General features: G+C 36.2%; 1 protein-coding gene across 1 annotated transcript in view; it reads right to left on the reverse strand.

The window, feature by feature from the left end:
* tbx1 (T-box transcription factor 1) overlaps positions 1-16,313 on the reverse strand; it is a 77,196-nt gene that overhangs the window by 44,676 nt on the left and 16,207 nt on the right. The window lies entirely within an intron of this gene.

Consider the following 16,313-nt stretch of genomic DNA (forward strand, 5'->3'; position numbering starts at 1 on the left):
TCAGGGCACAAGAAAAAAAAATCACAAATAGAAACAAAGGATTAAACACAGTGGTTGAAGAAGAAATAAACAAAAGCTGGTGCTGTCTGTATTTCCATGCATCTTTTTGTCCTTGTGATGCTGTTGAAATACAACATAAGTTGTTAATAAAGTGAGGTTCCCCCTTGGAGTTTTATGCAAGTTATTGTAAACATACTGTGATATTTGTTTCATTGTGAAGCAAAGTTTGTGGCACTGAAAAACTTTATTAAAAAGGCAGCCTGGTAAAACCATGACATTTTGATATTCTTCAGTTATATATCTAGATTTATAGCCTGAAATCGAGACTGTCCTTGGCATTGGGACATCTGGTTACCCTAGTAAATTGGTGTCAATCAAATAGTGAATCATTATAATGTGAAGATAATGCAGCTGTGAAGTTGGTTTAGTGTCTAAATACTTAGCAAGCATTCATTTACTTTGTGCATAAAAGCTTACATGCCGCAGGGTACTTCATTCATATCTAGATAACCTTTTGTTTTCCTTGCTTGCATTTTATACTTTCTCCTAAGATTAGGAAAATCATATAAATTTACCTGTTATGACTTTAAGCATATGGAGGAGTGAGATACTGATGTACCAATTGTCTTTCATGTGTGCTTACACAGCTGATAACTATAAAGATTTCATAAAGCAGGAACAAACTGCAGACAGCAGAGTGCCCTCCATCCCGGTCTCCATCAAAAACTGCTTGTGAAAGCGAGTACCTTTCCACCTGTGCAAGCAGTCTGCTAGTATTTCATTAACTTGTACAGTATTCGGGATTTACTGTATTTTCAGTCAGTAGCAGCTATCAGAAGTGGAAAAAAGGAAAACATGCAAAATATTAATTGATGTGACCGCTGTCAAAGTAAAATTGAAAAACTAAATTAATTTTAATTAAGCTCACCTAAAACATTTCTCTATTTCATGACAGACAAGTTTGCAGAATTGCCAATGCTTTTCAAAGGGAGATTTATAACAAGAAAAATTAAACTATTTCAACAACTTTCCATGAAAAATAAGCGAGCCACATTTCAACAAAATTGATCTACTGGGGGAAGAGTTATTTCATGAGGACAGAGAGATAGACAGACAGAGGCTATTGCAGTAGATGCCTCACAGAGATGCGAACACACCTAAAAATGATAAGGGCAGACATATACATTTACACACATATACACATATATATGCACACATGCTTAAAATGCAACTGTTAAAAGGGCAAATGTAGTTTTACTGTCAGTTTTATTGACCTTTATTATAGATAATAGCAATTTGTTTCATTATTAATTGTACGTTTATACAGTACATGTGAAGGCTATATGTAAAATACAAAATTTCCTCAAAAGAAAAGGCGACGTTTGGCAGGAAGCTGTTGAAGTTCTTATACCTCTTACTGCTAGTCCATTTAAAAAAACAAAACCAGAAAAAAAAAATAATATCTGCCCTCTCTAAAGTGGCTTATTAAAATGAAATACCACATTTCCTTAACCTGTGAAAAGGAGGCATGCTTCAATGCAAGCAGCTACACAAAAAGCCTTGGGCAGACTAAAATACTGTATGTGTTTGTCTGCTGGCAGTGTAGTATGCTAAAACATCCAGACTTACAAAGCCTGTTTGAATGAAAAGAAATTCTAGGTAGATACAGAACATATTTTTTGGAAAGGTGCAAAATGTGAATTTCAGTGTTTCAGTAATATCGTCTTGCTGTCTAATGTTTTAACTGAATGGGTTTACAGTGTATTCATTGACCCTTATATTATACTGCCCTACCAAGCCTTCCTCAGGGACAGCAGATTCTACAGCACTCGCTCATTCTGAAAAAAATATATTTTTTAAACATTTTGACTAAAATATAAGACCAAAAGCCTTCCTGCTTGTGTTTCTGGGCATTTGAAAACTGCCAGTTCCATGAAAACCTAACCTGGAATGTAGTTCTCATAGGTCTGACAAATGTCCACTGGTTACAGGGGCACTAAAAGTCATGATCACGGACAGTCTCTTTCAGTTTCTTACTATTAACCTTCTGGATAGTCATTTAATTCCGTGATGCGTGCAGTTCACATTAGGGGGATTTAGCACTTATTCATGCATCTATTTTCTAAACTTGTTTTTAAACAATATTTCAAGGTTACAATGTCCTTATCTCAGCAGCATCAGCGCAAGACATGATTCAATCCATGTCACCAATCCATTACAGGTCATAATGACACTGTATGACATAATGACACATATTCACACTGGACACTGAATGTGCAAACTTCATATGGACAAAATCCCACTAATAAATCACGCTTTAACAAACAATTGTCTTTATTTGTACTTTTCACAGTATTTTATGATGGTAACATTGATCAATATCTTGCTTCATTATGGTGGAGTTCTTATTAATTTGCAAAAGAAATGTTAAACCAAAATAAATCAACATATTTGTGAATTAGGTGTATCCAATTGGATGTACACCAACTTCTAAGGTGTTACACAGTCAATTGCCTTATTATTTAAAAAAAAAAAAAAAATTATATTATGTTTAATATAATGTTTGAAGTACTGGCCCTGCATTCTTTGTAGTATATCAAAGTGGTTTACTTTCATTTGCAGAATAATTTAAATAGAGTATTAGATTGCTAAAGGTCCTGCACAATTTCTATCCCAATGCTGTGGAGAAAAAAAAAAAGCTATCACCAGAGGAAGTAAATATTTATGCAAATATGGATACAGTTGTTTCTATTTCAATTTGATTTTTGAATAAAACCCAAGAAAAACGCATAGATGACCAGCAGCAATCTTGTGTAGGTTCTTGCACCTATGTTTAATTGCATGTAAAATCATATTATCTGATATCATCTACTGTTAAATTCTGCTGCATACTTCTAAATTTTTTATTTGTATACTGTATTGAAGATTTGTCCTGTGTATTGTATTGTATTGTATTGACCCCCTTCTTTTTGACACCCACTGCATGCCCAACTTACCTGGAAAGGCGTCTTTCTTTGAACTGCCTTTCCCAAGATTTCTTCCATTTTTTCCCTTCTGGGGTTTTTTTGGGATTTTTTTTCTGGGCTGGGGGGCTGTCAAGAGGCTGGGCCTGTTAAAGCCCTTTGCGGCACTCCTTGTGTGATTTTGGGCTATACAAAAATAAATTGTATTGTATTGTATTGTACTGTATTGTATGTAATAAAATGGCTACAGTATATTACATTTCAAATTACCCACTCTTTTGATGACTTAAATGTGATGACTAACAAAAACTATCAGACAAGGTGGGCAATAAGGACTAGGTTTTGGTCATGTCCTTCTCTCAGATCCAAGAAATGATTTCAGATTGAATATAAATCTAAGTAAATCACATTACTTGAGGTCATATGAATTCTTGGTCTACTGAAAACTGCAAGTAAAGAAAGAGGATTAGAAGATTTGTCAGTTGACATTTAAGCAGGACTTGATTTTGGGGTCTGGGTTGACTAAACTTATGACCTGCAGAGGTGAGGGAAGACCATGCAAAAGGCCATAATTGTGGGAGTCAGGTTCCACTAGGTCATGTGAAAAGGGAATTGGAAATTCAGTCAGAGCCAGAGTTTGAGACCTCTTGTAAGTGAAACACAGATCAGGAAGTGTTCTTTAGTTCGACTAGAATTTAACCTTCTTGGAAAATCATTTAGCTACTTATTCACTCTGTGGCCTCTTGTGTATGATATTAGCCTTTGCTCTCTTTTGCTCTTTTCTGTTCCTCTGCATATTTTTTTCTGTCTAAAATACCTCATTGATTGACATCCACAGAGGTGATTTACTCTCAGCAGGCGCATATCCTATCTGTTCTCTGGAGGAAGACCCTTGCTGTGTCCATGCAGCCAAGGTTTATTTGCATGGTATTATTTAGGAAAAAGATACCACTCTACTCCACCTCCTCATCATAGTTTTGCAATCATTCACAACTCACAGGAGGACAAACAAACATCATTGACAGCAAAGATTTCCATACCATGCATCCAATAAATCCAGAAAGTGTCTGTCAGTGCATTGCTAAAATCCTCTGCTAATTTAACACAATTCATATTTGCATTTTATTTATTATATACAGCAAATATAAGTCAAACCATATTTATCATATAAATTACATTCTCACAAATAATTAATCTATTTCAGTCTTGCGGGAGTCCACAGACCTATCCTGACAGTAATGGGTGCAAGATGGGAAACACCCCGGGATAAGTTGCCAGTACATCACAAAGCATATCTACAGTACAAATACACAGGGGCAGTTTGTAATTGCCAGTTAAACTAACCTGCATATCTTTGGAAATGTCAGATAAGCACAAGATTATAGGGAGAATAACCCTTACAGAGAACATATGCAATCTCCAAATGACAACTGGAAGCAGGATTTAAAATCCATAAAGTGGCAGCTCTTTTCACTGTACCACCTTATTTTACAAACTTATACGAAAATATATACAGTATGTACGTATATTTGTTCTTCCTAACTTACTCATGTATATGTGCGATAGGGAAAAATTAAAAAAAAAAAAAAAAACAAGCAAAATTACAAAAATAGAAAAAATCTGCAGAATCAGCACAGACATTCGTTAAATAGCATTCTATATTTTGGTGTTTACTGATGAAAACAGTGCCTTTAACAACAAGAATACATTATCCAATAAAGTTTTTTTTCTTTAAAAAAAAAAAACACAAAATGTCTTTTAGTGCTCCCCCTCCACCCATTTTCTATTGCTCATGATGTTTACAAGTGCCAGCTTGCTAGCTACAAATTCCAGACAGCACTGAAAATAGTTACGTGGTTAGAAACTCCATTGCTTCTGGGATGAATCCAAATAGTTTTCTAAAATCCCCTCCATATTTCAGGCAGTCTTTATTTATTTATTTGTTTTAAAAAGAGTGCAGGCATCACATAACGTGAGAGAAAATGCATGGTGAGAGCTCCGCATTACTTGGCCAACAGAGTAAGGCAGATCAGTCTAAACATCTGGGGCACCATGCTGGGCTGAAGATTGGTTTTAACCGACTTATCTTAAAGCTTCACAATCTTGTTTATTCACTAATGTTCATTCTTAAATTAAGCACAATTTCAATGTCCTTAAAATGCAGCATAATTTATCCCATTTTTATGCTTTGAAACACTAGAAAATCATGCGATTCACTAGGAGTTACTCAGGGAGTCTGGCAATTTACAACATTAGTGATGGCTTAGCCATCAGGCCAACAGCCACCTACTATATATTGTCTACAACTTGTTTCTTCTTTTGACACCATCTAATAGTTCTTTACAGGTATGTTCCGTTTATCGTTTATTTTTCTAAGCTAGCTTACTCCAACACAGGGTTTTGAGGACCCATAGCTCATCCTAGGAACACTTAAAAAAGGTAGTTGTGCCCTCCATGGGTTGGTGAACCAAAAGAAGGGAAAATAGGATAATGATTGCTAAGCAAATGAAACATACAGTAGCTCTCCCACCTGCTTGAGTAAAAGACAACAATGGCTTCAAAAGTGCCACTGTCATCCTAAATCAAAACCATAAATGGTCTTTTCTCTTAATGAATGTTCCGTTTTCTTGGCAAGAAAAACAAATGTTGCAATGAAGCCTTTATTTTTTTCCTTCTCAATGCATACGCCAGTTATCCTGTGGCTCCAGCCTAAATGAGTATAGCTTATCCACAAAGAGCTGAAGATTTGCGTATGGAGCATTTTTTTAACACATTCAGGTGAATAAGGCCCAAATCCCCTTTGTTTTCAGTGCGTCGTTGTGGGAAGGCTTTAGTTCCTTTCTCGCTCTTGCATAAATCTTTCACTGCTGCTTTTATTCATCATCACCCCTTCATGTGTAACATTCCACTATTTATTTTCAAGAAAAGAAAAAAAAAATGTAAGACTGCATGTTATTTCTGGCTTTCAGCCACCTAGACAGGCAGTCCATAGAGAAAGGAGGATCACCTTTCCTGCTTATTCGGCTACTGTTGTCTATTAACTTCCAGCACCCTACTAGTCCTACGGGTCTCTGTAGATGAGCACTTTGTGACATTTAACCCGGAAAGGCTAAATGAACTTGAACTGAATGTGATGGGAAAGCTACCAACACCTCTCCCATACCCAATGAACTTCAAATATAAATGTGTGTGAATGTAAAATAAATTAAATCAGAAACAAGGATGCAAAGGTTACAATTCTATTTTTTATTTATGAACTCAAGAATCCAATATTTTAAGTTTATTGGTTGTTACCTAGGTGCCCATACCAGAATATACTGGTCCATACTATAAGTGTTTCCTGCACCACTTATTTACATTTTTAAACAAATGGCCAGAAAACACTGCAAAAGCCTCACTGCCTGCCTCTTGCTGTCAGCATTTATAGTTATGGAGAATGTGTAATCTTTTATTGTACATTCCCCACTGTCCTTCAGTTACACTTGCGTCTCTTAAATGATTCAAATAACTCTCTTGTCTGTATCTCCATCTGGCATCCTTTCTGTAACAGGTTAAGATTAGCTTCCAGTTCAGGATGCACTCCAACACTTGTTAATAGAGGCCTGCTGAGTCTAATTAATTTTACAGTTTATTACTGTATAGTTCTCTGCAGAAGTATTAGGTACCCTAGTTGTTTTTTATATTTTGTCATATGTTTTGTTATGTATTTATGCATTTGTGTCAAAGAACAATTTTCAGATTTGCAAGCATTCGTTTAAAAAAAAATTACGTTCCAGAAAAATATTGATATCTTGTTAGCAAATAACATTAAATAATAAACCACCTTCTAAATAAAACTATTACTTTGTAGGTATATATCCCAGCGAAACATAGCAGGTGCTAATAACCAATAACATTATGAGTTGATTAAGTGAAATGGGTGTAAAAGGAATCAAACTGAGGTGGGGACAACAAAAGGTGAAGTGTATCAGATGTCACAATTTACCTTCAAATCATCCATTCTTACACCACGGCAAGAGTGAACATAGCAACATAGTACAAGGTGGCCACCCTGTATCAGCAAGGTCTCTCCCAAGCAGACATTCTGCAGTACATGGGAATTTTCAAGATGTGGTATACAAACTCTTCTGAAGAGACACAAGGAAATGCACAAGAAGCAGAAATGCTCTATTCAACTACAGAAGCTGAGTACAACAGGCAAGAGATGTAGATACAGTACCAAACTAATGTCTCTTTGAAATTAGATGCTACTGAGATCAGCTATAAGCACATAAAAAAAAATCACTGGAACCCAAGTACATCCCTTTACAGTCCAGAGAAGTCTTATCAGAAGCATTCTTCATAGAAGAAATGTGTCTCAAACCCATTCCTCAAAAGTATAAATAATAGAAAGAGATTCATCAATCCACAAGAAGCAAAGACTGGGTTACTGAAGAATGGCAGCATGTTGGAAATGTGTTGCTGTAGCAGAAGACAGTTTGTCCATATAAGAGCAAGATTTACCTACACAGATAAGTGTCTACAGCCAAAAGTGAAACATAATGGAGACTTCTTGCAGATCTGGGGGCTGCATTTCTGTAAATGTCGGCAGAAGAACTGTACTCCCTCAGAAAAAAAACTACCAGTCGATTTTATTACAAAACTGAATGACAGTGAAAAGAATACTGATGCAGTTTTAAATGCTAGGAGTGGTTACCAAATATTGATCGGATTTACTTCCATTTATAGTATTCTTTTATTTTATACATTTTCATTCCATTATCTTTAAAAACATATTCGATTTTAAAATACTTTTGAATAAATAAAAAACTTAAAATAGATTATGGAAATTCCACAAGTAGGAATGACTACATAAAACTCCTACATTTTTTCTTATCAATTGAATTTCAGTTCATTTTCATCTGCTTTACATGTGAAAAATCTAGGTTTGATGTGGAAAGATATGTAGTAACTATCACCAATGGCAATGCACAGTACTACATACTGTGTCACCATTTTCAATCATTTTGTGCTTACGGGCACGTACTGTGTCACCGAAAGTAACAGGAGGCAAGCGCAATAAGCCCATTCACAAGTAAGCAGCTAGATCTACAGACCCAGCTGCTTGTAATTCTCAACATCCTAAACGTTGGTTACATGAGTGTAGCCGCTGGGTGGGGAAACTGATACTCTGAGCGTTTCATCAGTAGAGCCAACACGTATCTCATACTTGTCTGTAAGTTTAGAATTTCAATGCAAACATTAATGCCTATTTCAAATGAAGATGACATTAAATAACATAATGAATCAATATAAAAAACTGTAGAATGTTTTAGCTTAAGGTATACATACTGTAAATAAGAGTGTTTCCATTTAAAGTTGTTGTGTTTTGTGATAAAAGTACAGTAATATTACTTTTCTGCCATTTTGTTAATGATTTTTCTGTAAAGTAAGTTATAAACCGTTATGCATTTTTTGTGATTTCCTAAAAAACGAATTTTCACAGAATGTTCCGAATTAAATAACAAAATTGTAATAGGAATATGCATTTACTTAGGGTGGTTGTTAACATTCTGATAATTCGTATGTACAGCAGAAAGGAGCACTGACATGGAAAAAGAGAAAGAAAGAATTGCAAATTTTATTTAAAGTAAAGTACTTGTTTATTTCTGGAGACTAAAGTCTTTCTTGGCAAACTGGGAATGTAAATTCAACGCATTATAGCCACTTTCTACACTAAAAAAAAAAAACCTTTCTTTAATGGCATTTTACTAATTTGTGTGGTTCCTCATAAAACTATTGTTTAACAAAGAACCATTTCTCTTTGGGGAGGACAATTTGCATACAAAACTGCATACTGTAAGTTGGATGACATGCTTGCAGATTAACATCATACCCAGGAAAACCCAATTGCAGGTTAAGGACCTTGCTCAAAGGCCAAATGGAACAGAGTCACTTCTTCATTTATGGGATTCGAACCAGCAACCATCTGATTGCTGGTGCAGATCCCTAGTCTCAGAGCCTCCACTACGCAGCAAGAGTCCTTTTTAAATCATGAACACATTGGTATTTCAGATCATCTCTTTATGGTTATTTATGGAACTTGTTGCATATTTAAGTAAAGGATCCTTCTGGAACCTTCATGTGAATGGTTCCCCTATTGCATTGTTCCAAAGGACTACTTTGGCACCTTCATTTATAATAGTGAATAGTGCAACTAGAAAACATTTTATAACATTATCATTATCAACATTGTGTATGGCCATTAAGGATTCTTAAGATTTCTTTTTTGTGTAATATTAGTGTTTCTCCTAAGGTGAAATTTCAAAAGGTCCCAATTGTGTATATCCAGCCTAAAAGTAAAATGGATTTTTTTTTTTGCATCAGAGCTTTGCTTTTTCTTCTTTAGCAATTAGAATGGCTTTCTGTGTTGGGGCATAAGGGTTTTAGATTTGTAACATTTGTGTGAGCTGCATGTTTTAAAAATGTTTTAAAGAATCAATTCGATCATCGTAAACCATGTAATTGTTCCTAAGCAGCCATATACACTACTTGCAGAGTCTGTGCTTGACTGCAGTAGTAGCATGATTTAGTGCATAATGGCATGTATAAAATTTCCATTAAATTATAAATAATTATTAACAGCATGATTAAACATGCAGTCTTCTTGTAATCATCTTCCAGACGGTGTACAGATTATGCATATAGTTTTCCATTTAAGGACCTTATCTCTGTTTAGCATACAAAGTATGAAATTACCATTTGTTTGTGTTACCAAGAATCTGGAATTCTGAAATCTGTTTCTAGGTGTGCACTTTTTTAACAGAATATTCCACAAATAACACTAGTCAAGTCTTGCGCATTGGATGATCACTGGTACATATGTAGCAGCATGTGATGAAAGGTTAATGTTAAGTTAGGGCCAAAGTAAGATGTATTTGATATGGGAGATAAACAACTCTTAGACTTGGTCAGGAAACATCAGGAACTGAGGCACAGATAAAGAGCAACTCCTTTACAAAGGTTAAGGCAATTTAAATTAAACAGTCAAAAGGTGTGGAATTATTGTAAGAACACAAAACAGAATAAACACAACAAACAAAAGCAAACACAATCTAAGCATAGGGCTAATTCTGAAATGTTCTTAAAAGCAGGGATAGGTGCATAATCCTAAAAGACATAACTAGACAAAAGACTGGTTTTATTTCAGGTGACTACCTGTTGAAGCTCATCGAGAGAATGCCAAGAGTGTGCAAAGCAGTAATCAGAGCAAAGGGTGGCTATTTTGAAGAAACTAGAATATAAAACATGTTTTCAGTTATTTCACCTTTTTTTAAGTACATAACTCCACATGTGTTCATTCATAGTTTTGATGCCTTCAGTGAGAATCTACCAATGTAAATGGTCATGAAAATAAAGAAAACACATTGAATGAGGTGTGTCCAAACTTTTGGCCTGTACTATATATATATATTACATATACACACACACACATATATATATTCATAATTCATAGGAAACTAGTAAATGTAAAAGGTAAATGAATGGATGGATTGATATACTGAACCTCGATTGCCACTGTTGTACTTCTGAGTGCCCAAAATAATTACTTTTGGTGCTTTTTTAATGTAACAATGTCTTCAACAGAATCTGTACTTTAAAAGAGGGGCTACAACAGCAATTGGAAATTCCCACCAAATAAGAATGTGTGTAAAGTACTGTTTAACAGTTCCCTGTAAATAATTACTGTTTGAGCATTTACACAAGAGAAATATTAAGGGAGATGGGCAGAAGGCTAGGAATGTACCTCAAAATCAATGACTGGCAACAAAGAGCTCACGCTTGGAACAGGAAAACTCTGCTGTGTCCTAGGGGAAAAGGCATCGTTACCTCAAAACAGAGACATCCAGATACGATAGGACTGTACAAGAATGTTCAAAGAATATCTCTGACCCCAAAAGTAACCCATAGATGGTAAATTCAGGAAAGATCCAAGCAATATAAAGGAAGGATATTAAGAGAAGTATTTTATCTCCCACATATTGATACTGATATTGGCAAAGGCGGACAAAATCATATCAGTTATTATGCTAATATGCCATAGTGAGTGTGGACAATGCTCTTAAAATGTTGAATTTACAGTATACTTAAGTACGACAGTTAAAAAGGGGATATTTCCCTTGTGGTACTCCAAAACTTTATCTTATATATTTGTGTTTGCTTTAGATTTATAGATCTTTATTTGTCCCCAGGGGGAAATTTGTCTTTGTACAGATGCTCTTTAAAAAAACAAATAAATAAATACACACATACTTTGGTCTGAATACACACTGAAATTACTATAAAGGAAGAAAAATTTTTGTTTTCATTTTCTCCTTCACTACTACCTCCAGTGGGTCCAGAGTGCATCTTATAACTGATATTGCCCTTTTAATCAGCCTGTTCATTCGGGGGTCCTCTTTTGAAATTGTTACCAGCTCACCACACCACAGCATAGAAAACAAATCATGCGGATCATCACAGAGTTATCCAAGATGAGACAGATGTCACTTCCCATGTTAAAGGGATGCAGTCTCCTAAGGAAAAAGAGCCTGATTTTCCCTTTCTTATATAGTTCCGGTTTATTTTGAGACCAGTCCAACTTGTCATACTGTCTTTAATTGGCCAAAGTTTATAAAAGTACACAGCTCCAAAAACAATTCTAAAGTTGCCCACTAGAGGGGGAAAACACCATGAAAATACCTTGACTAGAAAGCCAATGGGCTAAGACGAATCTTGATTAAAATAAAAGTTTTTTTACCAAAAAGCTCCAAAGAGCACAAGGAGATGCCTGAAAACGGAAAGATTGATACACAGTAAACAAAGTCCCAATACAGAATCCAAAAAATCATGTTGAACAGTGTAGAGGTTCAAAAATATCAAAAAGAACAGGATCAAAAACAAAAAGTGGCATAGTCCAAAGCAAAGCACAGGGTCGAATTTCATGACAACACAAAGCAAAGCAATAGTACATAACAAAACTCTTCAAGCCTAGCACATTCAATGAACCGCCAGGAACTATGGGGGCCCTCCCTTAAATAGGGTGGAGGACCATTCCTGGAGATGATGGGCGGGTGGCCCTGCCCCTTGTGGGACCACCCACAAATCACAAGGGACATAACTAAAGCCCTTCCCCTTTTCCAACATACAATAAGAAAATAGTACATAATAAATAAAATAAACAAATACAAATAACTGACATAAATTTAGGCAAAATAGACCCAAAATATAAATTTGAATTCCAGCCAGGGGGAAAAATGCTGGCTGAAACATGACACATCTGACATTTGATATAAACACTGTTTTATCATAATGAATGTAGGAAAACAATCTACAAGTTGGCTTTTAAATTGCTCGAAGGTAGGTGTTATAATAAGTGGCGGCTCTGAGGCTGGGAATCTGTACCAGCAATCAAAAGGTTGCCGTTTTGAATCATGTAAAAACTCCAGAAGTGACTCTGCTCCATTGGGTCCTTGAGCAAGGCCCTTAACCTGCAATTCCTTCTTCATGGGTATGACATTAATCTGCATCTGGCAGATTTGGGGCTTGGTGGCAGGATTAGCACTCCAGCCATCGTAAAAAACCTCACACTGTTCCAGTGTGGTCCTGAAGCGTCACCCGTTGCACAGCTGCACTCGGGTCCCAATCTGGGTGGTTAATCATGTGGTGGGTGAGGCAATATGTTGTTTCAGCACATGCGCCCAACCTCTCTCTTTGTAAGAAATTCTATTTTATAAAGCAATTTTGATAGAGCTTGAGTGGCAGTATTTTAAATAAAGACTGACTTTATCCCAAAACCCATTGTAAATATACTACATTACAAAGTTTTTTGTGATATTAAAAAGATCTAATATTTGGAGCAAAGGCACATTTTTAATTTATCCATCTGCTCCACAGCTTAAAGTTACAAATCAAACAATGCATACATGGACATTGCAGACTTTAATTCAAAGGTATTTGCATACATTTCTGTCTCACAATGTTAATACATGGTCCCCCACCCATTTCAGGGCCCCTTGCGGGGACATAGCAATGGAAGGTATATTAAAACAATCATACTTTGTTGCAAATTACTTTTATGCAAGGATTGCTTGAAGTCGGTGATTCTTAGACAACACCAGGTGCTGAATATCTTCTCTGGGGACGCTCTGCCAAGCCTCAAATGCAGCCATCTTCAGCTCCTGCTTGTTCTGGGACTTGTCCCCTTAAGTTTTGTCTTTAGCATATGGAAAGCATGCTCAATTGCATTTTCATTGGGTGACTGTATAGGCCATTTAAGAATTTTCCATTTTTTGACTTTGAAAAACTCCTGTGTTAGCAGTCTTTTGGAGTCATCTTGCTATAGGATGACACACTGTCCAATGAGTTTGGAGGTATTTACTGGCGCTTGAGCAGTTATGATGTTTTTATAGACCTCAGAATCCATTGTGTGTCACTGCTGTTAGCAGTTGCATCATCAATGAAAATAAGTATTCCAGTACCAGTGGCAGCCATCCATGTCCAACCCCCAGCATCCACACCACCATTTTTACCAAATGAGGTGTTATGCCTTGGATCTTGGGCAGTTGCCATGACTCTGATACAGGTTAATCTTTTTCCAAAATTCTGCAGGCTCTTTTAAGTACATTTTCATAAATTGAAAACCAGTCATCCTGTTTCTGTGGCCAACTTGTGGTTTGCATCTTGCAGTATGGCCTCTGTATTACTGTGCATGAAGTTGTCTGTAGATAAAAGTCTGTAACATATCCACATCTGCATCCTGTACACAGTTTCTAATCTATTGGACAGGCATTTAGGACTTTCTTTACCATACGAAGGATACCTCTGTCATTAGCAGTGGAGATCTACCTTGGCCTACCAGTCCTTTAGCAATTACTGAGTCACCCGTGTTTTCTTTCTTCTTAATGATATCCCAGACAGTTGATTTAGGTAATCCTAAGGTTTTACCGATGCCTGTAATAATTTTATTCTTGTTTTTCAGCCTAATAATGGATTCTTTGACTTTCAATTGGCACAGCTTTTTCCTCGTGTTGAACAATGGCAACTACAGACTCCAAAGTTATTTTTTGCGTAGAAGCAAGCCTATGTATCGTGTACCTGCACAAATGATGCAATGAAACACACCTGGGTAATCATCAACACCTGTGCCGCCACTTGTCTCAAATATTATGGTGCCCTGAATTGGGGGGGGGGAGGGGGCTGAGACCATTATATATACAATGATGTGACTGAAAAGTGTTAAATGCAACCTTACACCCAATGCTGCCAGGTTAAACCTTGGGCCCAAGAACACTAAATTTGATTAAGCACATTCTGGAATAGATGTCCCCTGAAGTAATTTGTGGGGACACTTCAAAAACCACCATATAAAATAGCAAAACAATAAAATAAAAATAAAACAAAAATATCAAAAAATAATTATACTTTGAGATAGAGAATAAGCCGTTTACAGTAGTAAACAATAGTTGGTTGATGATGAGGTTTTCAATTGTTTTCCATAAATCTTGCTTAATACTGCTTACTCAAAAACTTGTAATTGTCCTCACCATGAAAGACGATATAAACAATGGCTGAATTTAGCTACATTCCAGTGATTTCAAATTATGGATTACACAGTGCTTCAGACTTCAGTAATGCAGTTACTGAAAGTCATCCATAGTGTGAAAAAACCTGAAAATTTATGTGCATCTACTCATCAATGTTATAACCAACTTATCCAGCTAAGGGAGGACCAATCACAAATGTGCTTTACATAAGCCAGGAACTATAAACATAAAAAAAATGAATACCCGCGTATAAAAGAAATAACTTTCCAGATCCAGAGGGTAACAACTGTTAGGTGATGTGTAATGGATGCCACTAGTAAATCCAAATGAAAAACAGAACACACAGAAGCCTCGGAAAATTTGATTTGGGACACCAGATGGTTGATGAGCCCTGCTTCACATAGCAAAAAACTGATAATTTGCACTAATTATTATTAATCAATTTTTTTGAAAATGTTGGTCCGATGGTAATGTCATGAGAAGGTCAATATGCAATTCAAAGTACTTTCTTCTCATGTTGTAATAGCCACTATTAAAAGGCAGGGCATTTAATATTAATAAGGATCGATTTTTCTTTTGCGAGTCAAGAAATTATAAAAGGAAGGAAAATATTCCACACACACACCACACCCCCAACCCCAACCCCCACTCCCGCCTGCCATCTACTTGTCGATCAGGAAGTCATGTGGGTTTAAAACAATGCAGAGAATGGGACCAATGCAAAGCAGAAGAATTTTATTTTCCCTTGTGAATTTGGCCAAGGTCCAGATGTTGATGGACATGCTACAGAGCAAAACAGGAGTTGGTGGGTTTGTCAAAGATTCCTTACGTTTAAAAGGTTCTATGAACAAACCTGTAGACACTCTACCAAGAAGCATGACCAGATCTTTATCTTTTAGCAAGCAGATCTGTCGATTGCACTTTCTTATGCTTTGATTTAGGTCACTGATCGTATTTCATATTGGCTGTCACTTGAAAGGCCCTGGTTGTCCACAAGGTGAAGCAGTCAAGGGGTAGTGGAGCAAAAGAGTGGGTCACGTCAATGGAAAAGTGCGTCATGAATCCTTTCATGGTTTCTATGCCCACTGAGCAATCGTTGCTATAACATGCATAAAAAGTCTGCGTTGCTACTTGCAGATGAGAAAAAAAAAGCCAATAACTGACAGGTTAACACAGTCTGCACAGGTCAGTTCAGGTCACACCAAACTGTCTAGTAAATACAACAATGAAAATCTGTGCACTTTCTAGCTCAGTAATGAAATATCTGTCTTATGATAATATGAAAATGTTTGTTTCTATACCAGGGGGACTAAAAATATTTTATTGTGCTGCAATGTATATTTACAACTAAAAGGTGTCATTTTGCTTGACTTGTTTTTAAACCCACATAATCCAAATCAAAATGGCAAAGGGTAAAATCCCATTCTGAGGAGCTTCCTTTGCAAAGTACAATTAGCCACATGCCTACACCCATTCATTCCATGTAAATTAAGACTCATCAGTAAACCTAACACATATAAAGTATCTAAGATTTTAGAAATAAACCAGAATACCAAGAGAAACAAACAGCGAGTCAATGTTCAAACCCAGACAAAACATGTATTTTTTATGTGTAAATTAATCCAGGCCTGGAACTTTTTGTCCATCGCAGAGAACACTCATACTAGATCAGAGTCACCATTTAATCTAATAAACACAATTATGGGATGTGGCAAGCAAATCTATGCAGACAAAGGGAGAGCTTGCAGTAGAGTCAGAATTCAAACTTAATTTCCTGGAGCTTTGA

This window comes from Polypterus senegalus, chromosome 12 (genome assembly GCF_016835505.1).
Source record: "Polypterus senegalus isolate Bchr_013 chromosome 12, ASM1683550v1, whole genome shotgun sequence".
Taxonomy (NCBI): Eukaryota; Metazoa; Chordata; class Cladistia; order Polypteriformes; family Polypteridae; genus Polypterus; species Polypterus senegalus.